We start from the raw sequence: 25,696 nt of genomic DNA on the forward strand, positions 1-25,696 counted from the left end.
ATCTGTCTATCTGTCTATCTGTCTATCTGTCTATCTGTCTATCTGTCTATCTGTCTATCTGTCTATCTGTCTATCTGTCTCTCTGTCTATCTGTCTATCTGTCTATCTGTCTATCTGTCTATCTGTCTATCTGTCTATCTGTCTATCTGTCTATCTGTCTATCTGTCTATCTGTCTATCTGTCTATCTGTCTATCTGTCTATCTGCCTATCTGTCTGTGATCTGTCTATCTGTCTGTGATCTGTCTATCTGTCAATCTGTCAATCTGTCTATCCGTCTGTCTATCTGTCTATCTGTCTATCTGCCTATCTGCCTATCTGTCTATCTGTCTATCTGTCTATCTGTCTATCTGTCTATCTGTCTATCTGTCTATCTGTCTATCTGTCTATCTGTCTATCTGTCTATCTGTCTATCTGTCTATCTGTCTATCTGTCTATCTGTCTATCTGTCTATCTGTCTATCTGTCTATCTGTCTATCTGTCTATCTGTCTATCTGTCTATCTGTCTATCTGTCTATCTGTCTATCTGTCTATCTGTCTATCTGTCTATCTGTCTATCTGTCTATCTGTCTATCTGTCTATCTGTCTATCTGTCTATCTGTCTATCTGTCTATCTGTCTATCTGTCTATCTGTCTATCTGTCTATCTGTCTATCTGTCTATCTGTCTATCTGTCTATCTGTCTATCTGTCTATCTGTCTATCTGTCTATCTGTCTATCTGTCTATCTGTCTATCTGTCTATCTGTCTATCTGTCTATCTGTCTATCTGTCTATCTGTCTATCTGTCTATCTGTCTATCTGTCTATCTGTCTATCTGTCTATCTGTCTATATGTATATCTGTCTATCTGTCTATCTGTCTATCTGTCTATCTGTCTATCTGTCTATCTGTCTATCTGTCTATCTGTCTATCTGTCTATCTGTCTATCTGTCTATCTGTCTATCTGTCTATCTGTCTATCTGTCTATCTGTCTATCTGTCTATCTGTCTATCTGTCTATCTGTCTATTTGTCTATCTGTCTATCTGTCTATCTGTCTATCTGTCTATCTGTCTATCTGTCTATCTGTCTATCTGTCTATCTGTCTATCTGTCTATCTGTCTATCTTTCTATCTGTCTATCTGTCTATCTGTCTATCTGTCTATCTGTCTATCTGTCTATCTGTCTATCTGTCTATCTGTCTATCTGTCTATCTGTCTATCTGTCTATCTGTCTATTTGTCTATCTGTCTATCTGTCTATCTGTCTATCTGTCTATCTGTCTATCTGTCTATCTGTCTATCTGTCTATCTGTCTATCTGTCTATCTGTCTATCTGTCTATCTGTCTATCTGTCTATCTGTCTATCTGTCTATCTGTCTATCTGTCTATCTGTCTATCTGTCTATCTGTCTATCTGTCTCTCTGTCTATCTGTCTATCTGTCTATCTGTCTATCTGTCTATCTGTCTATCTGTCTATCTGTCTATCTGTCTATCTGTCTATCTGTCTATCTGTCTATCTGTCTATCTGTCTATCTGTCTATCTGTCTATCTGTCTATCTGTCTACCTGTCTATCTGTCTATCTGTCTATCTGTCTATCTGTCTATCTGTCTATCTGTCTATCTGTCTATCTGTCTATCTGTCTATCTGTCTATCTGTCTATCTGTCTATCTGTCTATCTGTCTATCTGTCTATCTGTCTATCTGTCTATCTGTCTATCTGTCTATCTGTCTATCTGTCTCTCTGTCTATCTGTCTATCTGTCTATCTGTCTATCTGTCTATCTGTCTATCTGTCTATCTGTCTATCTGTCTATCTGTCTATCTGTCTATCTGTCTATCTGTCTATCTGTCTATCTGTCTATCTGTCTATCTGTCTATCTGTCTATCTGTCTATCTGTCTATCTGTCTATCTGTCTATCTGTCTATCTGTCTATCTGTCTATCTGTCTATCTGTCTATATGTATATCTGTCTATCTGTCTATCTGTCTATCTGTCTATCTGTCTATCTGTCTATCTGTCTATCTGTCTATCTGTCTATCTGTCTATCTGTCTATCTGTCTATCTGTCTATATGTATATCTGTCTATCTGTCTATCTGTCTATCTGTCTATCTGTCTATCTGTCTATCTGTCTATCTGTCTATCTGTCTATCTGTCTATCTGTCTATCTGTCTATCTGTCTATCTGTCTATCTGTCTATCTGTCTATCTGTCTATCTTTCTATCTGTCTATCTGTCTATCTGTCTATCTGTCTATCTGTCTATCTGTCTATCTGTCTATTTGTCTATCTGTCTATCTGTCTATCTGTCTATCTGTCTATCTGTCTATCTGTCTATCTGTCTATCTGTCTATCTGTCTATCTGTCTATCTGTCTATCTGTCTATCTGTCTATCTGTCTATCTGTCTATCTGTCTATCTGTCTATCTGTCTATCTGTCTCTCTGTCTATCTGTCTATCTGTCTATCTGTCTATCTGTCTATCTGTCTATCTGTCTATCTGTCTATCTGTCTATCTGTCTATCTGTCTATCTGTCTATCTGTCTATCTGTCTATCTGTCTATCTGTCTATCTGTCTATCTGTCTATCTGTCTATCTGTCTATCTGTCTATCTGTCTATCTGTCTATCTGTCTATCTGTCTATCTGTCTATTTGTCTATCTGTCTATCTGTCTATCTGTCTATCTGTCTATCTGTCTATCTGTCTATCTGTCTATCTGTCTATCTGTCTATCTGTCTATCTGTCTATCTTTCTATCTGTCTATCTTTCTATCTGTCTATCTGTCTATCTGTCTATCTGTCTATCTGTCTATCTGTCTATCTGTCTATCTGTCAATCTGTCTATCTGTCTATCTGTCTATCTGTCTATCTGTCTATCTGTCTATCTGTCTATCTGTCTATCTGTCTATCTGTCTCTCTGTCTATCTGTCTATCTGTCTATCTGTCTATCTGCCTATCTGTCTATCTGTCTATTTGTCTTTTTGTCTATCTGTCTATCTGTCTATCTGTCTATCTGTCTATCTGTCTATCTGTCTATCTGTCTATCTGTCTATCTGTCTATCTGTATATCTGTCTATCTGTATATCTGTCTATCTGTCTATCTGTCTATCTGTCTATCTGTCTATCTGTCTATCTGTCTATCTGTCTATCTGTCTATTTGTCTATCTGTCTATCTGTCTATCTGTCTATCTGTCTATCTGTCTATCTGTCTATCTGTCTATCTGTCTATCTGTCTATCTGTCTATCTGTCTATCTGTCTATCTGTCTATCTGTCTATCTGTCTATCTGTCTATCTGTCTATCTGTCTATCTGTCTATCTGTCTATCTGTCTATCTGTCTATCTGTCTATCTGTCTATCTGTCTATCTGTCTATCTGTCTATCTGTCTATCTGTCTATCTGTCTATCTGTCTATCTGTCTATCTGTCTATCTGTCTATCTGTCTATCTGTCTATCTGTCTATCTGTCTATCTGTCTATCTGTCTATCTGTCTATCTGTCTATCTGTCTATCTGTCTATCTGTCTATCTGTCTATCTGTCTATCTGTCTATCTGTCTATCTGTCTATCTGTCTATCTGTCTATCTGTCTATCTGTCTATCTGTCTATCTGTCTATCTGTCTATCTGTCTATCTGTCTATCTGTCTATCTGTCTATCTGTCTATCTGTCTATCTGTCTATCTGTCTATCTGTCTATCTGTCTATCTGTCTATCTGTCTATCTGTCTATCTGTCTATCTGTCTATCTGTCTATCTGTCTATCTGTCTATCTGTCTATCTGTCTATCTGTCTATCTGTCTATCTGTCTATCTGTCTATCTGTCTATCTGTCTATCTGTCTATCTGTCTATCTGTCTATCTGTCTATCTGCCTATCTGTCTGTGATCTGTCTATCTGTCTGTGATCTGTCTATCTGTCAATCTGTCTATCCGTCTGTCTATCTGTCTATCTGTCTATCTTTCTATCTGTCTATCTGTCTATCTGTCTATCTGTCTATCTGTCTATCTGTCTATCTGTCTATCTGTCTATCTGTCTATCTGTCTATCTGTCTATCTGTCTATCTGTCTATCTGTCTATCTGTCTATCTGTCTATCTGTCTATCTGTCTATCTGTCTATCTGTCTATCTGTCTATCTGTCTATCTGTCTATCTGTCTATCTGTCTATCTGTCTATCTGTCTATCTGTCTATCTGTCTATCTGTCTATCTGTCTATTTTTCTATCTGTCTATCTGTCTATCTGTCTATCTGTCTATCTGTCTATCTGTCTATCTGTCTATCTGTCTATCTGTCTATCTGTCTATCTGTCTATCTGTCTATCTGTCTATCTGTCTATCTGTCTATCTGTCTATCTGTCTATCTGTCTATCTGTCTATCTGTCTATCTGTCTATCTGTCTATCTGTCTATCTGTCTATCTGTCTATCTGTCTATCTGTCTATCTGTCTATCTGTCTATCTGTCTATCTGTCTATCTGTCTATCTGTCTATCTGTCTATCTGTCTATCTGTCTATCTGTCTATCTGTCTATCTGTCTATCTGTCTATCTATCTATCTGTCTATCTGTCTATCTGTCTATCTGTCTATCTGTCTATCTGTCTATCTGTCTATCTGTCTATCTGTCTATCTGTCTATCTGTCTATCTGTCTATCTGTCTATCTGTCTATCTGTCTATCTGTCTATCTGTCTATCTGTCTATCTGTCTATCTGTCTATCTGTCTATCTGTCTATCTGTCTATCTGTCTATCTGTCTATCTGTCTATCTGTCTATATGTATATCTGTCTATCTGTCTATCTGTCTATCTGTCTATCTGTCTATCTGTCTATCTGTCTATCTGTCTATCTGTCTATCTGTCTATCTGTCTATCTGTCTATCTGTCTATCTGTCTATCTGTCTATCTGTCTATCTGTCTATCTGTCTATCTGTCTATCTGTCTATCTGTCTATCTGTCTATCTGTCTATTTGTCTATCTGTCTATCTGTCTATCTGTCTATCTGTCTATCTGTCTATCTGTCTATCTGTCTATCTGTCTATCTGTCTATCTGTCTATCTGTCTATCTGTCTATCTGTCTATCTGTCTATCTGTCTATCTGTCTATCTGTCTATCTGTCTATCTTTCTATCTGTCTATCTGTCTATCTGTCTATCTGTCTATCTGTCTATCTGTCTATCTGTCTATTTGTCTATCTGTCTATCTGTCTATCTGTCTATCTGTCTATCTGTCTATCTGTCTATCTGTCTATCTGTCTATCTGTCTATCTGTCTATCTGTCTATCTGTCTATCTGTCTATCTGTCTATCTGTCTATCTGTCTATCTGTCTATCTGTCTATCTGTCTATCTGTCTATCTGTCTATCTGTCTATCTGTCTATCTGTCTATCTGTCTATCTGTCTATCTGTCTATCTGTCTATCTGTCTATCTGTCTATCTGTCTATCTGTCTATCTGTCTCTCTGTCTATCTGTCTATCTGTCTATCTGTCTATCTGTCTATCTGTCTATCTGTCTATCTGTCTATCTGTCTATCTGTCTATCTGTCTATCTGTCTATCTGTCTATCTGTCTATCTGTCTATCTGTCTATCTGTCTATCTGTCTATCTGTCTATCTGTCTATCTGTCTATTTGTCTATTTGTCTATCTGTCTATCTGTCTATCTGTCTATCTGTCTATCTGTCTATCTGTCTATCTGTCTATCTGTCTATCTGTCTATCTTTCTATCTGTCTATCTGTCTATCTGTATATCTGTCTATCTGTCTATCTGTCTATCTGTCTATCTGTCTATCTGTCTATCTGTCTATTTGTCTATCTGTCTATCTGTCTATCTGTCTATCTGTCTATCTGTCTATCTGTCTATCTGTCTATCTGTCTATCTGTCTATCTGTCTATCTGTCTATCTGTCTATCTGTCTATCTGTCTATCTGTCTATCTGTCTATCTGTCTATCTGTCTATCTGTCTATCTGTCTATCTGTCTATCTGTCTATCTGTCTATCTGTCTATCTGTCTATCTGTCTATCTGTCTATCTGTCTATCTGTCTATCTGTCTATCTGTCTATCTGTCTATCTGTCTATCTGTCTATCTGTCTATCTGTCTATCTGTCTATCTGTCTATCTGTCTATCTGTCTATCTGTCTATCTGTCTATCTGTCTATCTGTCTATCTGTCTATCTGTCTATCTGTCTATCTGTCTATCTGTCTATCTGTCTATCTGTCTATCTGTCTATCTGTCTATCTGTCTATCTGTCTATCTGTCTATCTGTCTATCTGTCTATCTGTCTATCTGTCTATCTGTCTATCTGTCTATCTGTCTATCTGTCTATCTGTCTATCTGTCTATCTGTCTATCTGTCTATCTGTCTATCTGTCTATCTGTCTATCTGTCTATCTGTCTATCTGTCTATCTGTCTATCTGTCTATCTGTCTATCTGTCTATCTGTCTATCTGTCTATCTGTCTATCTGTCTATCTGTCTATCTGTCTATCTGTCTATCTGTCTATCTGTCTATCTGTCTATCTGTCTATCTGTCTATCTGTCTATCTGTATATCTGTCTATCTGTATATCTGTATATCTGTCTATCTGTCTATCTGTCTATCTGTCTATCTGTCTATCTGTCTATCTGTCTATCTGTCTATCTGTCTATCTGTCTATCTGTCTATCTGTCTATCTGTCTATCTGTCTATCTGTCTATCTGTCTATCTGCCTATCTGTCTGTGATCTGTCTATCTGTCTGTGATCTGTCTATCTGTCAATCTGTCTATCCGTCTGTCTATCTGTCTATCTGTCTATCTGTCTATCTGTCTATCTGTCTATCTGTCTATCTGTCTATCTGTCTATCTGTCTATCTGTCTATCTGTCTATCTGTCTATCTGTCTATCTGTCTATCTGTCTATCTGTCTATCTGTCTATCTGTCTATCTGTCTATCTGTCTATCTGTCTATCTGTCTATCTGTCTCTCTGTCTATCTGTCTATCTGTCTATCTGTCTATCTGTCTAGCTGTCTATCTGTCTATCTGTCTATCTGTCTATCTTTCTATCTGCCTATCTGTCTGTGATCTGTCTATCTGTCTGTGATCTGTCTATCTGTCAATCTGTCTATCCGTCTGTCTATCTGTCTATCTGTCTATCTGTCTATCTGTCTATCTGCCTATCTGTCTATCTGTCTATCTGTCTATCTGTCTATCTGTCTATCTGTCTATCTGTCTATCTGTCTATCTGTCTATCTGTCTATCTGTCTATCTGTCTATCTGTCTATCTGTCTATCTGTCTATCTGTCTATCTGTCTATCTGTCTATCTGTCTATCTGTCTATCTGTCTATCTGTCTATCTGTCTATCTGTCTATCTGTCTATCTGTCTATCTGTCTATCTGTCTATCTGTCTATCTGTCTATCTGTCTATCTGTCTATCTGTCTATCTGTCTATCTGTCTATCTGTCTATCTGTCTATCTGTCTATCTGTCTATCTGTCTATCTGTCTATCTGTCTATCTGTCTATCTGTCTATCTGTCTATCTGTCTATCTGTCTATATGTATATCTGTCTATCTGTCTATCTGTCTATCTGTCTATCTGTCTATCTGTCTATCTGTCTATCTGTCTATCTGTCTATCTGTCTATCTGTCTATCTGTCTATCTGTCTATCTGTCTATCTGTCTATCTGTCTATCTGTCTATCTGTCTATCTGTCTATCTGTCTATCTGTCTATCTGTCTATCTGTCTATCTGTCTATCTGTCTATCTGTCTATCTGTCTATCTGTCTATCTGTCTATCTGTCTATCTGTCTATCTGTCTATTTGTCTATTTGTCTATCTGTCTATCTGTCTATCTGTCTATCTGTCTATCTGTCTATCTGTCTATCTGTCTATCTGTCTATCTGTCTATCTGTCTATCTGTCTATCTGTCTATCTGTCTATCTGTCTATCTGTCTATCTGTCTATCTGTCTATCTGTCTATCTGTCTATCTGTCTATCTGTCTATCTGTCTATCTGTCTATCTGTCTATCTGTCTATCTGTCTATCTGTCTATCTGTCTATCTGTCTATCTGTCTATCTGTCTATCTGTCTATCTGTCTATCTGTCTATTTGTCTATCTGTCTATCTGTCTATCTGTCTATCTGTCTATCTGTCTATCTGTCTATCTGTCTATCTGTCTATCTGTCTATCTGTCTGTCATCTGTCTATCTGTCTATCTGTCTATCTTTCTATCTGTCTATCTGTCTATCTGTCTATCTGTCTATCTGTCTATCTGTCTATCTGTCTATCTGTCTATTTGTCTATCTGTCTATCTGTCTATCTGTCTATCTGTCTATCTGTCTATCTGTCTATCTGTCTATCTGTCTATCTGTCTATCTGTCTATCTGTCTATCTGTCTATCTGTCTATCTGTCTATCTGTCTATCTGTCTATCTGTCTATCTGTCTATCTGTCTATCTGTCTATCTGTCTATCTGTCTATCTGTCTATCTGTCTATCTGTCTATCTGTCTATCTGTCTATCTGTCTATCTGTCTATCTGTCTATCTGTCTATCTGTCTATATGTATATCTGTCTATCTGTCTATCTGTCTATCTGTCTATCTGTCTATCTGTCTATCTGTCTATCTGTCTATCTGTCTATCTGTCTATCTGTCTATCTGTCTATCTGTCTATCTGTCTATCTGTCTATCTGTCTATCTGTCTATCTGTCTATCTGTCTATCTGTCTATCTGTCTATCTGTCTATCTGTCTATCTGTCTATCTGTCTATCTGTCTATCTGTCTATCTGTCTATATGTCTATCTGTCTATCTGTATATCTGTCTATCTGTATATCTGTATATCTGTCTATCTGTCTATCTGTCTATCTGTCTATCTGTCTATCTGTCTATCTGTCTATCTGTCTATCTGTCTATCTGTCTATCTGTCTATCTGTATATCTGTCTATCTGTCTATCTGTCTATCTGTCTATCTGTCTATCTGTCTATCTGTCTATCTGTCTATCTGTCTATCTGTCTATCTGTCTATCTGTCTATCTGTCTATCTGTCTATCTGTCTATCTGCCTATCTGTCTATCTGTCTATCTGTCTATCTGTCTATCTGTCTATCTGTCTATCTGTCTATCTGTCTATCTGTCTATATGTATATCTGTCTATCTGTCTATCTGTCTATCTGTCTATCTGTCTATCTGTCTATCTGTCTATCTGTCTATCTGTCTATCTGTCTATCTGTCTATCTGTCTATCTGTCTATCTGTCTATCTGTCTATCTGTCTATCTGTCTATCTGTCTATCTGTCTATCTGTCTATCTGTCTATCTGTCTATCTGTCTGTCTATCTGTCTATCTGTCTATCTGTCTATCTGTCTATCTGTCTATCTGTCTATCTGTCTATCTGTCTATCTGTCTATCTGTCTATCTGTATATCTGTATATCTGTCTATCTGTCTATCTGTCTATCTGTCTATCTGTCTATCTGTCTATCTGTCTATCTGTCTATCTGTCTATCTGTCTATCTGTCTATCTGTCTATCTGTCTGTCTATCTGTCTATCTGTCTATCTGTCTATCTGTCTATCTGTCTATCTGTCTATCTGTCTATCTGTCTATCTGTCTATCTGTCTATCTGTCTATCTGTCTATCTGTCTATCTGTCTATCTGTCTATCTGTCTATCTGTCTATCTGTCTATCTGTCTATCTGTCTATCTGTCTATCTGTCTATCTGTCTATCTGTCTATCTGTCTATATGTATATCTGTCTATCTGTCTATCTGTCTATCTGTCTATCTGTCTATCTGTCTATCTGTCTATCTGTCTATCTGTCTATCTGTCTATCTGTCTATCTGTCTATCTGTCTATCTGTCTATTTGTCTATTTGTCTATCTGTCTATCTGTCTATCTGTCTATCTGTCTATCTGTCTATCTGTCTATCTGTCTATCTGTCTATCTGTCTATCTGTCTATCTGTCTATCTGTCTATCTGTCTATCTTTCTATCTGTCTATCTGTCTATCTGTCTATCTGTCTATCTGTCTATCTGTCTATCTGTCTATCTGTCTATCTGTCTATCTGTCTATCTGTCTATCTGTCTATCTGTCTATCTGTCTATCTGTCTATCTGTCTATCTGTCTATCTGTCTATCTGTCTATCTGTCTATCTGTCTATCTGTCTATCTGTCTATCTGTCTATCTGTCTATCTGTCTATCTGTCTATCTGTCTATCTGTCTATCTGTCTATCTGTCTATCTGTCTATCTGTCTATCTGTCTATCTGTCTATCTGTCTATCTGTCTATCTGTCTATCTGTCTATCTGTCTATCTGTCTATCTGTCTATCTGTCTATCTGTCTATCTGTCTATCTGTCTATCTGTCTATCTGTCTATCTGTCTCTCTGTCTATCTGTCTATCTGTCTATCTGTCTATCTGTCTAGCTGTCTATCTGTCTATCTGTCTATCTGTCTATCTTTCTATCTGCCTATCTGTCTGTGATCTGTCTATCTGTCTGTGATCTGTCTATCTGTCAATCTGTCTATCCGTCTGTCTATCTGTCTATCTGTCTATCTGTCTATCTGCCTATCTGTCTATCTGTCTATCTGTCTATCTGTCTATCTGTCTATCTGTCTATCTGTCTATCTGTCTATCTGTCTATCTGTCTATCTGTCTATCTGTCTATCTGTCTATCTGTCTATCTGTCTATCTGTCTATCTGTCTATCTGTCTATCTGTCTATCTGTCTATCTGTCTATCTGTCTATCTGTCTATCTGTCTATCTGTCTATCTGTCTATCTGTCTATCTGTCTATCTGTCTATCTGTCTATCTGTCTATCTGTCTATCTGTCTATCTGTCTATCTGTCTATCTGTCTATCTGTCTATCTGTCTATCTGTCTATATGTATATCTGTCTATCTGTCTATCTGTCTATCTGTCTATCTGTCTATCTGTCTATCTGTCTATCTGTCTATCTGTCTATCTGTCTATCTGTCTATCTGTCTATCTGTCTATCTGTCTATCTGTCTATCTGTCTATCTGTCTATCTGTCTATCTGTCTATCTGTCTATCTGCCTATCTGTCTATCTGTCTATCTGTCTATCTGTCTATCTGTCTATCTGTCTATCTGTCTATCTGTCTATCTGTCTATCTGTCTATCTGTCTATCTGTCTATCTGTCTATCTGTCTATCTGTCTATCTGTCTATTTGTCTATCTGTCTATCTGTCTATCTGTCTATCTGTCTATCTGTCTATCTGTCTATCTGTCTATCTGTCTATCTGTCTGTCATCTGTCTATCTGTCTATCTGTCTATCTTTCTATCTGTCTATCTGTCTATCTGTCTATCTGTCTATCTGTCTATCTGTCTATCTGTCTATTTGTCTATCTGTCTATCTGTCTATCTGTCTATCTGTCTATCTGTCTATCTGTCTATCTGTCTATCTGTCTATCTGTCTATCTGTCTATCTGTCTATCTGTCTATCTGTCTATCTGTCTATCTGTCTATCTGTCTATCTGTCTATCTGTCTATCTGTCTATCTGTCTATCTGTCTATCTGTCTATCTGTCTATCTGTCTATCTGTCTATCTGTCTATCTGTCTATATGTATATCTGTCTATCTGTCTATCTGTCTATCTGTCTATCTGTCTATCTGTCTATCTGTCTATCTGTCTATCTGTCTATCTGTCTATCTGTCTATCTGTCTATCTGTCTATCTGTCTATCTGTCTATCTGTCTATCTGTCTATCTGTCTATCTGTCTATCTGTCTATCTGTCTATCTGTCTATCTGTCTATCTGTCTATCTGTCTATCTGTCTATCTGTCTATCTGTCTATATGTCTATCTGTCTATCTGTATATCTGTCTATCTGTATATCTGTATATCTGTCTATCTGTCTATCTGTCTATCTGTCTATCTGTCTATCTGTCTATCTGTCTATCTGTCTATCTGTCTATCTGTCTATCTGTCTATCTGTCTATCTGTATATCTGTCTATCTGTCTATCTGTCTATCTGTCTATCTGTCTATCTGTCTATCTGTCTATCTGTCTATCTGTCTATCTGTCTATCTGTCTATCTGTCTATCTGTCTATCTGTCTATCTGTCTATCTGTCTATCTGTCTATCTGTCTATCTGCCTATCTGTCTATCTGTCTATCTGTCTATCTGTCTATCTGTCTATCTGTCTATCTGTCTATCTGTCTATCTGTCTATATGTCTATCTGTCTATCTGTCTATCTGTCTATCTGTCTATCTGTCTATCTGTCTATCTGTCTATCTGTCTATCTGTCTATCTGTCTATCTGTCTATATGTATATCTGTCTATCTGTCTATCTGTCTATCTGTCTATCTGTCTATCTGTCTATCTGTCTATCTGTCTATCTGTCTATCTGTCTATCTGTCTATCTGTCTATCTGTCTATCTGTCTATATGTCTATATGTATATCTGTCTATCTGTCTATCTGTCTATCTGTCTATCTGTCTATCTGTCTATCTGTCTATCTGTCTATCTGTCTATCTGTCTATCTGTCTATCTGTCTATCTGTCTATCTGTCTATCTGTCTATCTGTCTATCTGTCTATCTGTCTATCTGTCTATCTGTCTATCTGTCTATCTGTCTATCTGTCTATCTGTCTATCTGTCTATCTGTCTATATGTCTATCTGTCTATCTGTATATCTGTCTATCTGTATATCTGTATATCTGTCTATCTGTCTATCTGTCTATCTGTCTATCTGTCTATCTGTCTATCTGTCTATCTGTCTATCTGTCTATCTGTCTATCTGTCTATCTGTATATCTGTCTATCTGTCTATCTGTCTATCTGTCTATCTGTCTATCTGTCTATCTGTCTATCTGTCTATCTGTCTATCTGTCTATCTGTCTATCTGTCTATCTGTCTATCTGTCTATCTGTCTATCTGTCTATCTGTCTATCTGTCTATCTGTCTATCTGTCTATCTGCCTATCTGTCTATCTGTCTATCTGTCTATCTGTCTATCTGTCTATCTGTCTATCTGTCTATCTGTCTATCTGTCTATATGTATATCTGTCTATCTGTCTATCTGTCTATCTGTCTATCTGTCTATCTGTCTATCTGTCTATCTGTCTATCTGTCTATCTGTCTATCTGTCTATCTGTCTATCTGTCTATCTGTCTATCTGTCTATCTGTCTATCTGTCTATCTGTCTATCTGTCTATCTGTCTATCTGTCTATCTGTCTATCTGTCTATCTGTCTATCTGTCTGTCTATCTGTCTATCTGTCTATCTGTCTATCTGTCTATCTGTCTATCTGTCTATCTGTCTATCTGTCTATCTGTCTATCTGTCTATCTGTCTATCTGTATATCTGTATATCTGTCTATCTGTCTATCTGTCTATCTGTCTATCTGTCTATCTGTCTATCTGTCTATCTGTCTATCTGTCTATCTGTCTATCTGTCTATCTGTCTATCTGTCTGTCTATCTGTCTATCTGTCTATCTGTCTATCTGTCTATCTGTCTATCTGTCTATCTGTCTATCTGTCTATCTGTCTATCTGTCTATCTGTCTATCTGTCTATCTGTCTATCTGTCTATCTGTCTATCTGTCTATCTGTCTATCTGTCTATCTGTCTATCTGTCTATCTGTCTATCTGTCTATCTGTCTATCTGTCTATATGTATATCTGTCTATCTGTCTATCTGTCTATCTGTCTATCTGTCTATCTGTCTATCTGTCTATCTGTCTATCTGTCTATCTGTCTATCTGTCTATCTGTCTATCTGTCTATCTGTCTATCTGTCTATCTGTCTATTTGTCTATTTGTCTATCTGTCTATCTGTCTATCTGTCTATCTGTCTATCTGTCTATCTGTCTATCTGTCTATCTGTCTATCTGTCTATCTGTCTATCTGTCTATCTTTCTATCTGTCTATCTGTCTATCTGTCTATCTGTCTATCTGTCTATCTGTCTATCTGTCTATCTGTCTATCTGTCTATCTGTCTATCTGTCTATCTGTCTATCTGTCTATCTGTCTATCTGTCTATCTGTCTATCTGTCTATCTGTCTATCTGTCTATCTGTCTATCTGTCTATCTGTCTATCTGTCTATCTGTCTATCTGTCTATCTGTCTATCTGTCTATCTGTCTATCTGTCTATCTGTCTATCTGTCTATCTGTCTATCTGTCTATCTGTCTATCTGTCTATCTGTCTATCTGTCTATCTGTCTATCTGTCTATCTGTCTATCTGTCTATCTGTCTATCTGTCTATCTGTCTATCTGTCTATCTGTCTATCTGTCTGTCTATCTGTCTATCTGTCTATCTGTCTATCTGTCTATCTGTCTATCTGTCTATCTGTCTATCTGTCTATCTGTCTATCTGTCTATCTGTATATCTGTATATCTGTCTATCTGTCTATCTGTCTATCTGTCTATCTGTCTATCTGTCTATCTGTCTATCTGTCTATCTGTCTATCTGTCTATCTGTCTATCTGTCTATCTGTCTATCTGTCTGTCTATCTGTCTATCTGTCTATCTGTCTATCTGTCTATCTGTCTATCTGTCTATCTGTCTATCTGTCTATCTGTCTATCTGTCTATCTGTCTATCTGTCTATCTGTCTATCTGTCTATCTGTCTATCTGTCTATCTGTCTATCTGTCTATCTGTCTATCTGTCTATCTGTCTATCTGTCTATCTGTCTATATGTATATCTGTCTATCTGTCTATCTGTCTATCTGTCTATCTGTCTATCTGTCTATCTGTCTATCTGTCTATCTGTCTATCTGTCTATCTGTCTATCTGTCTATCTGTCTATCTGTCTATCTGTCTATCTGTCTATCTGTCTATCTGTCTATCTGTCTATTTGTCTATTTGTCTATCTGTCTATCTGTCTATCTGTCTATCTGTCTATCTGTCTATCTGTCTATCTGTCTATCTGTCTATCTGTCTATCTGTCTATCTGTCTATCTTTCTATCTGTCTATCTGTCTATCTGTCTATCTGTCTATCTGTCTATCTGTCTATCTGTCTATCTGTCTATCTGTCTATCTGTCTATCTGTCTATCTGTCTATCTGTCTATCTGTCTATCTGTCTATCTGTCTATCTGTCTATCTGTCTATCTGTCTATCTGTCTATCTGTCTATCTGTCTATCTGTCTATCTGTCTATCTGTCTATCTGTCTATCTGTCTATCTGTCTATCTGTCTATCTGTCTATCTGTCTATCTGTCTATCTGTCTATCTGTCTATCTGTCTATCTGTCTATCTGTCTATCTGTCTATCTGTCTATCTGTCTATCTGTCTATCTGTCTATCTGTCTCTCTGTCTATCTGTCTATCTGTCTATCTGTCTATCTGTCTAGCTGTCTATCTGTCTATCTGTCTATCTGTCTATCTTTCTATCTGCCTATCTGTCTGTGATCTGTCTATCTGTCTGTGATCTGTCTATCTGTCAATCTGTCTATCCGTCTGTCTATCTGTCTATCTGTCTATCTGTCTATCTGCCTATCTGTCTATCTGTCTATCTGTCTATCTGTCTATCTGTCTATCTGTCTATCTGTCTATCTGTCTATCTGTCTATCTGTCTATCTGTCTATCTGTCTATCTGTCTATCTGTCTATCTGTCTATCTGTCTATCTGTCTATCTGTCTATCTGTCTATCTGTCTATCTGTCTATCTGTCTATCTGTCTATCTGTCTATCTGTCTATCTGTCTATCTGTCTATCTGTCTATCTGTCTATCTGTCTATCTGTCTATCTGTCTATCTGTCTATCTGTCTATCTGTCTATCTGTCTATCTGTCTATCTGTCTATATGTATATCTGTCTATCTGTCTATCTGTCTATCTGTCTATCTGTCTATCTGTCTATCTGTCTATCTGTCTATCTGTCTATCTGTCTATCTGTCTATCTGTCTATCTGTCTATCTGTCTATCTGTCTATCTGTCTATCTGTCTATCTGTCTATCTGTCTATCTGTCTATCTGTCTATCTGTCTATCTGTCTATCTGTCTATCTCTCTATTTGTCTATTTGTCTATCTGTCTATCTGTCTATCTGTCTATCTGTCTATCTGTCTATCTGTCTATCTGTCTATCTGTCTATCTGTCTATCTGTCTATCTGTCTATCTGTCTATCTGTCTATCTGTCTATCTGTCTATCTGTCTATCTGTCTATCTGTCTATCTGTCTATCTGTCTATCTGTCTATCTGTCTATCTGTCTATCTGTCTATCTGTCTATCTGTCTATCTGTCTATCTGTCTATCTGTCTATCTGTCTATCTGTCTATCTGTCTATCTGTCTATTTGTCTATCTGTCTATCTGTCTATCTGTCTATCTGTCTATCTGTCTATCTGTCTATCTGTCTATCTGTCTATCTGTCTGTCATCTGTCTATCTGTCTATCTGTCTATCTTTCTATCTGTCTATCTGTCTATCTGTCTATCTGTCTATCTGTCTATCTGTCTATCTGTCTATCTGTCTATTTGTCTATCTGTCTATCTGTCTATCTGTCTATCTGTCTATCTGTCTATCTGTCTATCTGTCTATCTGTCTATCTGTCTATCTGTCTATCTGTCTATCTGTCTATCTGTCTATCTGTCTATCTGTCTATCTGTCTATCTGTCTATCTGTCTATCTGTCTATCTGTCTATCTGTCTATCTGTCTATCTGTCTATCTGTCTATCTGTCTATCTGTCTATCTGTCTATCTGTCTATCTGTCTATCTGTCTATCTGTCTATCTGTCTATCTGTCTATATGTATATCTGTCTATCTGTCTATCTGTCTATCTGTCTATCTGTCTATCTGTCTATCTGTCTATCTGTCTATCTGTCTATCTGTCTATCTGTCTATCTGTCTATCTGTCTATCTGTCTATCTGTCTATCTGTCTATCTGTCTATCTGTCTATCTGTCTATCTGTCTATCTGTCTATCTGTCTATCTGTCTATCTGTCTATCTGTCTATCTGTCTATCTGTCTATATGTCTATCTGTCTATCTGTATATCTGTCTATCTGTATATCTGTATATCTGTCTATCTGTCTATCTGTCTATCTGTCTATCTGTCTATCTGTCTATCTGTCTATCTGTCTATCTGTCTATCTGTCTATCTGTCTATCTGTATATCTGTCTATCTGTCTATCTGTCTATCTGTCTATCTGTCTATCTGTCTATCTGTCTATCTGTCTATCTGTCTATCTGTCTATCTGTCTATCTGTCTATCTGTCTATCTGTCTATCTGTCTATCTGTCTATCTGTCTATCTGCCTATCTGTCTATCTGTCTATCTGTCTATCTGTCTATCTGTCTATCTGTCTATCTGTCTATCTGTCTATCTGTCTATCTGTCTATATGTATATCTGTCTATCTGTCTATCTGTCTATCTGTCTATCTGTCTATCTGTCTATCTGTCTATCTGTCTATCTGTCTATCTGTCTATCTGTCTATCTGTCTATCTGTCTATCTGTCTATCTGTCTATCTGTCTATCTGTCTATCTGTCTATCTGTCTATCTGTCTATCTGTCTATCTGTCTATCTGTCTATCTGTCTATCTGTCTATCTGTCTATCTGTCTGTCTATCTGTCTATCTGTCTATCTGTCTATCTGTCTATCTGTCTATCTGTCTATCTGTCTATCTGTCTATCTGTCTATCTGTCTATCTGTATATCTGTCTATCTGTCTATCTGTCTATCTGTCTATCTGTCTATCTGTCTATCTGTCTATCTGTCTATCTGTCTATCTGTCTATCTGTCTATCTGTCTATCTGTCTATCTGTCTATCTGTCTATCTGTCTATCTGTCTATCTGTCTATCTGTCTATCTGTCTATCTGTCTATCTGTCTATCTGTCTATCTGTCTATCTGTCTATCTGTCTATCTGTCTATCTGTCTATCTGTCTATCTGTCTATCTGTCTATCTGTCTATCTGTCTATCTGTCTATCTGTCTATCTGTCTATCTGTCTATCTGTCTATCTGTCTATCTGTCTATCTGTCTATCTGTCTATCTGTCTGTCTATCTGTCTATCTGTCTATCTGTCTATCTGTCTATCTGTCTATCTGTCTATCTGTCTATCTGTCTATCTGTCTATCTGTCTATCTGTCTATCTGTCTATCTGTCTATCTGTCTATCTGTCTATCTGTCTATCTGTCTATCTGTCTATCTGTCTATCTGTCTATCTGTCTATCTGTCTATCTGTCTATCTGTCTATCTGTCTATCTGTCTATCTGTCTATCTGTCTATCTGTCTATATGTATATCTGTCTATCTGTCTATCTGTCTATCTGTCTATCTGTCTATCTGTCTATCTGTCTATCTGTCTATCTGTCTATCTGTCTATCTGTCTATCTGTCTATCTGTCTATCTGTCTATCTGTCTATTTGTCTATTTGTCTATCTGTCTATCTGTCTATCTGTCTATCTGTCTATCTGTCTATCTGTCTATCTGTCTATCTGTCTATCTGTCTATCTGTCTATCTGTCTATCTTTCTATCTGTCTATCTGTCTATCTGTCTATCTGTCTATCTGTCTATCTGTCTATCTGTCTATCTGTCTATCTGTCTATTTGTCTATTTGTCTATCTGTCTATCTGTCTATCTGTCTATCTGTCTATCTGTCTATCTGTCTATCTGTCTATCTGTCTATCTGTCTATCTGTCTATCTGTCTATCTGTCTATCTTTCTATCTGTCTATCTGTCTATCTGTCTATCTGTCTATCTGTCTATCTGTCTATCTGTCTATCTGTCTATCTGTCTATCTGTCTATCTGTCTATCTGTCTATCTGTCTATCTGTCTATCTGTCTATCTGTCTATCTGTCTATCTGTCTATCTGTCTATCTGTCTATCTGTCTATCTGTATATCTGTCTATCTGTCTATCTGTCTATCTGTCTATCTGTCTATCTGTCTATCTGTCTATCTGTCTATCTGTCTATCTGTCTATCTGTCTATCTGTCTATCTGTCTATCTGTCTATCTGTCTATCTGTCTATCTGTCTATCTGTCTATCTGTCTATCTGTCTATCTGTCTATCTGTCTATCTGTCTATCTGTCTATCTGTCTATCTGTCTATCTGTCTATCTGTCTATCTGTCTATCTGTCTATCTGTCTATCTGTCTATCTGTCTATCTGTCTATCTGTCTATCTGTCTATCTGTCTATCTGTCTATCTGTCTATCTGTCTATCTGTCTATCTGTCTATCTGTCTATCTGTCTATCTGTCTATCTGTCTATCTGTCTATCTGTCTATCTGTCTATCTGTCTATCTGTCTATCTGTCTATCTGTCTATCTGTCTATCTGTCTATCTGTCTATCTGTCTATCTGTCTATCTGTCTATCTGTCTGTCTATCTGTCTATCTGTCTATCTGTCTATCTGTCTATCTGTCTATCTGTCTATCTGTCTATCTGTCTATATGTCTATCTGTCTATCTGTATATCTGTATATCTGTATATCTGTCTATCTGTATATCTGTATATCTGTCTATCTGTCTATCTGTCTATCTGTCTATCTGTCTATCTGTCTATCTGTCTATCTGTCTATCTGTCTATCTGTCTATCTGTCTATCTGTCTATCTGTCTATCTGTCTATCTGTCTATCTGTCTATCTGTCTATCTGTCTATCTGTCTATCTGTCTATCTGTCTATCTGTCTATCTGCCTATCTGTCTGTGATCTGTCTATCTGTCTATTTGTCTATTTGTCTATCTGTCTATCTGTCTATCTGTCTATCTGTCTATCTGTCTATCTGTCTATCTGTCTATCTGTCTATCTGTCTATCTGTCTATCTGTCTATCTGTCTATCTTTCTATCTGTCTATCTGTCTATCTGTCTATCTGTCTATCTGTCTATCTGTCTATCTGTCTATCTGTCTATCTGTCTATTTGTCTATTTGTCTATCTGTCTATCTGTCTATCTGTCTATCTGTCTATCTGTCTATCTGTCTATCTGTCTATCTGTCTATCTGTCTATCTGTCTATCTGTCTATCTGTCTATCTGTCTATCTGTCTATCTGTCTATCTGTCTATCTGTCTATCTGTCTATCTGTCTATCTGTCTATCTGTCTATCTGTCTATCTGTCTATCTGTCTATCTGTCTCTCTGTCTATCTGTCTCTCTGTCTATCTGTCTATCTGTCTATCTGTCTATCTGTCTAGCTGTCTATCTGTCTATCTGTCTATCTGTCTATCTTTCTATCTGCCTATCTGTCTGTGATCTGTCTATCTGTCTGTGATCTGTCTATCTGTCAATCTGTCTATCCGTCTGTCTATCTGTCTATCTGTCTATCTGTCTATCTGCCTATCTGTCTATCTGTCTATCTGTCTATCTGTCTATCTGTCTATCTGTCTATCTGTCTATCTGTCTATCTGTCTATCTGTCTATCTGTCTATCTGTCTATCTGTCTATCTGTCTATCTGTCTATCTGTCTATCTGTCTATCTGTCTATCTGTCTATCTGTCTATCTGTCTATCTGTCTATCTGTCTATCTGTCTATCTGTCTATCTGTCTATCTGTCTATCTGTCTATCTGTCTATCTGTCTATCTGTCTATCTGTCTATCTGTCTATCTGTCTATCTGTCTATCTGTCTATCTGTCTATCTGTCTATCTGTCTATCTGTCTATCTGTCTATCTGTCTATCTGTCTATCTGTCTATCTGTCTATCTGTCTATATGTATATCTGTCTATCTGTCTATCTGTCTATCTGTCTATCTGTCTATCTGTCTATCTGTCTATCTGTCTATCTGTCTATCTGTCTATCTGTCTATCTGTCTATCTGTCTATCTGTCTATCTGTCTATCTGTCTATCTGTCTATCTGTCTATCTGTCTATCTGTCTATCTGTCTATCTGTCTATCTGTCTATTTGTCTATTTGTCTATCTGTCTATCTGTCTATCTGTCTATCTGTCTATCTGTCTATCTGTCTATCTGTCTATCTGTCTATCTGTCTATCTGTCTATCTGTCTATCTGTCTATCTGTCTATCTGTCTATCTGTCTATCTGTCTATCTGTCTATCTGTCTATCTGTCTATCTGTCTATCTGTCTATCTGTCTATCTGTCTATCTGTCTATCTGTCTATCTGTCTATCTGTCTATCTGTCTATCTGTCTATTTGTCTATCTGTCTATCTGTCTATCTGTCTATCTGTCTATCTGTCTATCTGTCTATCTGTCTATCTGTCTATCTGTCTGTCATCTGTCTATCTGTCTATCTGTCTATCTTTCTATCTGTCTATCTGTCTATCTGTCTATCTGTCTATCTGTCTATCTGTCTATCTGTCTATCTGTCTATTTGTCTATCTGTCTATCTGTCTATCTGTCTATCTGTCTATCTGTCTATCTGTCTATCTGTCTATCTGTCTATCTGTCTATCTGTCTATCTGTCTATCTGTCTATCTGTCTATCTGTCTATCTGTCTATCTGTCTATCTGTCTATCTGTCTATCTGTCTATCTGTCTATCTGTCTATCTGTCTATCTGTCTATCTGTCTATCTGTCTATCTGTCTATCTGTCTATCTGTCTATCTGTCTATCTGTCTATATGTATATCTGTCTATCTGTCTATCTGTCTATCTGTCTATCTGTCTATCTGTCTATCTGTCTATCTGTCTATCTGTCTATCTGTCTATCTGTCTATCTGTCTATCTGTCTATCTGTCTATCTGTCTATCTGTCTATCTGTCTATCTGTCTATCTGTCTATCTGTCTATCTGTCTATCTGTCTATCTGTCTATCTGTCTATCTGTCTATCTGTCTATATGTCTATCTGTCTATCTGTATATCTGTCTATCTGTATATCTGTATATCTGTCTATCTGTCTATCTGTCTATCTGTCTATCTGTCTATCTGTCTATCTGTCTATCTGTCTATCTGTCTATCTGTCTATCTGTCTATCTGTCTATCTGTCTATCTGTATATCTGTCTATCTGTCTATCTGTCTATCTGTCTATCTGTCTATCTGTCTATCTGTCTATCTGTCTATCTGTCTATCTGTCTATCTGTCTATCTGTCTATCTGTCTATCTGTCTATCTGTCTATCTGTCTATCTGTCTATCTGTCTATCTGTCTATCTGTCTATCTGCCTATCTGTCTATCTGTCTATCTGTCTATCTGTCTATCTGTCTATCTGTCTATCTGTCTATCTGTCTATCTGTCTATATGTATATCTGTCTATCTGTCTATCTGTCTATCTGTCTATCTGTCTATCTGTCTATCTGTCTATCTGTCTATCTGTCTATCTGTCTATCTGTCTATCTGTCTATCTGTCTATCTGTCTATCTGTCTATCTGTCTATCTGTCTATCTGTCTATCTGTCTATCTGTCTATCTGTCTATCTGTCTATCTGTCTATCTGTCTATCTGTCTATCTGTCTATCTGTCTGTCTATCTGTCTATCTGTCTATCTGTCTATCTGTCTATCTGTCTATCTGTCTATCTGTCTATCTGTCTATCTGTCTATCTGTCTATCTGTCTATCTGTATATCTGTATATCTGTATATCTGTCTATCTGTCTATCTGTCTATCTGTCTATCTGTCTATCTGTCTATCTGTCTATCTGTCTATCTGTCTATCTGTCTATCTGTCTATCTGTCTATCTGTCTATCTGTCTATCTGTCTATCTGTCTATCTGTCTATCTGTCTATCTGTCTATCTGTCTATCTGTCTATCTGTCTATCTGTCTATCTGTCTATCTGTCTATCTGTCTATCTGTCTATCTGTCTATCTGTCTATCTGTCTATCTGTCTATCTGTCTATCTGTCTATCTGTCTATCTGTCTATCTGTCTATCTGTCTGTCTATCTGTCTATCTGTCTATCTGTCTATCTGTCTATCTGTCTATCTGTCTATCTGTCTATCTGTCTATCTGTCTATCTGTCTATCTGTCTATCTGTCTATCTGTCTATCTGTCTATCTGTCTATCTGTCTATCTGTCTATCTGTCTATCTGTCTATCTGTCTATCTGTCTATCTGTCTATCTGTCTATCTGTCTATATGTATATCTGTCTATCTGTCTATCTGTCTATCTGTCTATCTGTCTATCTGTCTATCTGTCTATCTGTCTATCTGTCTATCTGTCTATCTGTCTATCTGTCTATCTGTCTATCTGTCTATCTGTCTATCTGTCTATTTGTCTATTTGTCTATCTGTCTATCTGTCTATCTGTCTATCTGTCTATCTGTCTATCTGTCTATCTGTCTATCTGTCTATCTGTCTATCTGTCTATCTGTCTATCTTTCTATCTGTCTATCTGTCTATCTGTCTATCTGTCTATCTGTCTATCTGTCTATCTGTCTATCTGTCTATCTGTCTATTTGTCTATTTGTCTATCTGTCTATCTGTCTATCTGTCTATCTGTCTATCTGTCTATCTGTCTATCTGTCTATCTGTCTATCTGTCTATCTGTCTATCTGTCTATCTTTCTATCTGTCTATCTGTCTATCTGTCTATCTGTCTATCTGTCTATCTGTCTATCTGTCTATCTGTCTATCTGTCTATCTGTCTATCTGTCTATCTGTCTATCTGTCTATCTGTCTATCTGTCTATCTGTCTATCTGTCTATCTGTCTATCTGTCTATCTGTCTATCTGTCTATCTGTCTATCTGTATATCTGTCTATCTGTCTATCTGTCTATCTGTCTATCTGTCTATCTGTCTATCTGTCTATCTGTCTATCTGTCTATCTGTCTATCTGTCTATCTGTCTATCTGTCTATCTGTCTATCTGTCTATCTGTCTATCTGTCTATCTGTCTATCTGTCTATCTGTCTATCTGTCTATCTGTCTATCTGTCTATCTGTCTATCTGTCTATCTGTCTATCTGTCTATCTGTCTATCTGTCTATCTGTCTATCTGTCTATCTGTCTATCTGTCTATCTGTCTATCTGTCTATCTGTCTATCTGTCTATCTGTCTATCTGTCTATCTGTCTATCTGTCTATCTGTCTATCTGTCTATCTGTCTATCTGTCTATCTGTCTATCTGTCTATCTGTCTATCTGTCTATCTGTCTATCTGTCTATCTGTCTATCTGTCTATCTGTCTATCTGTCTATCTGTCTATCTGTCTATCTGTCTATCTGTCTATCTGTCTATCTGTCTATCTGTCTATCTGTCTATCTGTCTATCTGTCTATCTGTCTGTCTATCTGTCTATCTGTCTATCTGTCTATCTGTCTATCTGTCTATCTGTCTATCTGTCTATCTGTCTATCTGTCTATATGTCTATCTGTCTATCTGTATATCTGTATATCTGTATATCTGTCTATCTGTATATCTGTATATCTGTCTATCTGTCTATCTGTCTATCTGTCTATCTGTCTATCTGTCTATCTGTCTATCTGTCTATCTGTCTATCTGTCTATCTGTCTATCTGTCTATCTGTCTATCTGTCTATCTGTCTATCTGTCTATCTGTCTATCTGTCTATCTGTCTATCTGTCTATCTGCCTATCTGTCTGTGATCTGTCTATCTGTCTGTGATCTGTCTATCTGTCTATCTGTCTATCTGTCTATCTGTCTATCTGTCTATCTGTCTATCTGTCTATCTGTCTATCTGTCTATCTGTCTATCTGTCTATATGTCTATCTGTCTATCTGTCTATCTGTCTATCTGTCTATCTGTCTATCTGTCTATCTGTCTATCTGTCTATCTGTCTATCTGTCTATCTGTCTATCTGTCTATCTGTCTATCTGTCTATCTGTCTATCTGTCTATCTGTCTATCTGTCTATCTTTCTATCTGTCTATCTGTCTATCTGTCTATCTGTCTATCTGTCTATCTGTCTATCTGTCTATCTGTCTATCTGTCTATTTGTCTATCTGTCTATCTGTCTATCTGTCTATCTGTCTATCTGTCTATCTGTCTATCTGTCTATCTGTCTATCTGTCTATCTGTCTATCTGTCTATCTGTCTATCTGTCTATCTGTCTATCTGTCTATCTGTCTATCTGTCTATCTGTCTATCTGTCTATCTGTCTATATGTCTATCTGTCTATCTATCTATCTGTCTATCTGTCTATCTGTCTATCTGTCTATCTGTCTATCTGTCTATCTGTCTATCTGTCTATCTGTCTATCTGTCTATCTGTCTATCTGTCTATCTGTCTATCTGTCTATCTGTCTATCTGTCTATCTGTCTATCTGTCTATCTGTCTATCTGTCTATCTGTCTATCTGTCTATCTGTCTATCTGTCTATCTGTCTATCTGTCTATCTGTCTATCTGTCTATCTGTCTATCTGTCTATCTGTCTATCTGTCTATCTGTCTATCTGTCTATCTGTCTATCTGTCTATCTGTCTATCTGTCTATATGTATATCTGTCTATCTGTCTATCTGTCTATCTGTCTATCTGTCTATCTGTCTATCTGTCTATCTGTCTATCTGTCTATCTGTCTATCTGTCTATCTGTCTATCTGTCTATCTGTCTATCTGTCTATCTGTCTATCTGTCTATCTGTCTATCTGTCTATCTGTCTATCTGTCTATCTGTCTATCTGTCTATTTGTCTATTTGTCTATCTGTCTATCTGTCTATCTGTCTATCTGTCTATCTGTCTATCTGTCTATCTGTCTATCTGTCTATCTGTCTATCTGTCTATCTTTCTATCTGTCTATCTGTCTATCTGTCTATCTGTCTATCTGTCTATCTGTCTATCTGTCTATCTGTCTATCTGTCTATCTGTCTATCTGTCTATCTGTCTATCTGTCTATTTGTCTATTTGTCTATCTGTCTATCTGTCTATCTGTCTATCTGTCTATCTGTCTATCTGTCTATCTGTCTATCTGTCTATCTGTCTATCTGTCTATCTGTCTATCTGTCTATCTTTCTATCTTTCTATCTGTCTATCTGTCTATCTGTCTATCTGTCTATCTGTCTATCTG

The sequence above is a fragment of the Drosophila suzukii genome, chromosome X (genome assembly GCF_043229965.1).
Source record: "Drosophila suzukii chromosome X, CBGP_Dsuzu_IsoJpt1.0, whole genome shotgun sequence".
Lineage (NCBI taxonomy): Eukaryota > Metazoa > Arthropoda > Insecta > Diptera > Drosophilidae > Drosophila > Drosophila suzukii.